General features: G+C 36.5%; 1 pseudogene; it reads left to right on the top strand.

Annotated features, from left to right (window-relative positions):
* The first annotated feature begins 422 nt into the window (after positions 1–422).
* On the top strand, positions 423–1,750 carry LOC144978168 (cytochrome P450 3A29 pseudogene; annotated as a pseudogene).
* The last annotated feature ends 1,018 nt before the right edge of the window (positions 1,751–2,768 follow it).

The following is a 2,768-nucleotide window of genomic DNA, read 5'->3' as shown; positions in this document are numbered from 1 at the left end:
TTATCTAATAATATATAACATGTGGAAAACTGAGGAGAGGATTGAAATATTTTAAAAAATAATTATTCATATGCTGGTCTCTTTTAACCTTGAGATTTTAAGATAACAAAGGGTCCCTAACCGACAGCATATATTTTTTTCCTCAGGTATGGCACGCAACCACACACAATTTGGAGCAGTTTGGGTGTCCCGAGTCCTCCTCCAACAGCTTTCATAGGTCACATGGACAGGTTGTTTGATGCAAAGACTGGATGCCGTCACCACATTGGTAAGTGGACTCAGCAATATGGAAAGTTCTTTGGAATTCTATTTTTTCGGGACCCTTTTCTTGTTGTGACGGATATCGATGCCTTGAAAGAAATTTTTGTTAAAGATTTTAAAAAACTATGTGGATCGACATTTATTGGGATCTAATTCGTTGTGGCAACCAATAGTAAAAAAGGGTTTATTCTTTAACCGAGGACATGACTGGAAAAGAATAAGAAGAATAATGTCCCCGTGTTTCAGCAGTGGCAGGTTGAAATATCTTACACAACATATCAACATGACAAGTTGTCAGCTTGTCCAAGCTCTTCAAAAGCATATTGAAGACGGTACCTACCCTGAATCTAAGGTTGTATTTTCTGCTTATTCTCTCGACGCTCTTGCAAGTTCTGCTTTTGGAATAGATTTGGACTCCCAAAATAACATCAATGGACCTTTTTACCAACATAGCAAAAGCATGATTACTATAAGACAATCATTGAAGTTAGCAATGGCTACAGTTGGGATGTTTCCTTTTCTTGGATTTGTTTTGAATATGCTTAACTTTCGATTCCTGCCTGCAGCTGATATTGATTATTTAACAGAACAATTCACAAAGTTTGTCCTGGAAAGAAAAGCTAATCCAGAACAGTATAAAGAAGGTGATTTTCTTCAGTTCCTCATGAATTCGGAAGCAGACTCTTTGGATGAAATTTCTGGAAGTAGAAAGCTAACTTCTGAGGAGATTGTGGCCCAATGCATAATTTTTGTTCTTGCTGGTTACGAGACAACCTCTGCTATTCTTCTATGGTTGACATTCGAACTGGCTAAAAATAAAGATGTTCAAAAGAACTTAAGAAAGGAGATTTATGACTTTGTTTGGGATGATGCAGAGGTGACCAATGAACATTGTCAGAAATTAAAGTATATGGAAGCTGTGATAAATGAAGGCCTGAGGATGTATCCCCCTATTATCAATTTAAATAGAGTTTCAGAAAAGGCAACAACCCTCAAAGGAATCCCTGTGCCAGCTGGAACTGTTGTCCTCATTCCCGTCGCAAATATGTGTCGTGATCCCGAAATCTTTGAAGACCCTGATACTTTTAATCCGGAAAGGTTTATGGATGAAAACAAAGTCGACTCAAGTCAGTATTCCTTTCTTCCCTTTGGGTATGGTCCGAGACAGTGTATTGGAATGAGGTTGGCTATGTTGCAACTCAAGATTGCCCTGGTACACATGATGAGGGTGTTCTCTTTTGAAGACACCTTGCCCGAGAATGTGGAGATTGACGATTTTTCAGGACTTCTTTTGCCAAGGATACCTATTTATCTTAAGATAAAAAATATATAATCAACTCAGATGGTCTTCAAAACTGTATAAAGTTTGTTGATGTTTTAGAAAATGTTATTACGTAATAAGGGAAGGGCCAAATTCTTACTGCTATAATTGTGAAGCGCTTTGAGCTTTATGTAATTTGGCATTTGCGTAATATAAATATGAATTTATCATGATAGTCATGACTATTCTTCTTCTTATTATTATTGACTTTCATAGAAATTGACAACTACACTCTCCACCGGACTGACAGAGACTGTTCTAACAAAAAAACAGGATGGAGGTGTATGTGTGTACATTAACAACAGTTGGTGGCACCCAAATAATATTTATAATATCTTGTCAATTTCAAGCAACAACATTGAACTATTGTCTGTGGGTATACGACCACACTAATTACCTAGAGGATTTTCTTAAGTTAACCTCACGATAGTTTACATTCCCCTCCCCCCCCCCCTCCCCATTGCCGATGTAAATGTTGCCATGGAAATGCTGATCAGTCATGTGCATAAAGAGAAAAGCAAATCGCCTGACTGTTTTCATTGTGACTGGCGATTTTAACCATTGCAGTAATATGATAATAATTAGTCCTGGTCTTTCACAATTTGTGAAATGCTTTACTTGTGACAATTTAACCCTTGATCTATTTTTCTGCAATGTTGACAAGTCCTATATAAATGTTTTCCAAGAGCTCCATCGTCTGCCATATATTGTCCTGTCATACAACGTTTCAAGCCTATGGTGAAGTGTGTTCAGGTCTTGAATAACAATGTGTGTGAGGAGTTGCGTGGCTTCTTGGAGTGTACTGTGAACTTAATGGTTGTGTATTGGAGTATGTAAAATTTGATAAGCAACCGGTGTGTAAAAGAAAAGAAGTCAAATGCTATCCAAATAACATACCATGGATAACAAAATAACGGAAATCCTTTTTAAATGAGAAAAAGTATATATACTCGTATTTATAAATGGTACCAAAGATGCACTCAACAAAGAGAAATCAATGAAGAAATTATGAAATGTAAAGAACGTTATACGACAAAGGTAGAGAAAATGTTTCAATTGTATGACATTAAAACAACTTGGAAAGGCATGGAAAAAATTATCAATCACAATGAAATCATATCTAAAGTACCTGGCAATATTGATTTAAATGAGCTGAACAAATTTTACGCCTGTTTTGATTCTACCA

This window comes from Berghia stephanieae, chromosome 8 (assembly GCF_034508935.2).
Source record: "Berghia stephanieae isolate SIO BIC M18660-M18661 chromosome 8, UCSD_Bste_1.3, whole genome shotgun sequence".
NCBI lineage: Eukaryota > Metazoa > Mollusca > Gastropoda > Nudibranchia > Aeolidiidae > Berghia > Berghia stephanieae.
This window is presented reverse-complemented; position numbering and strand designations above follow the sequence as displayed.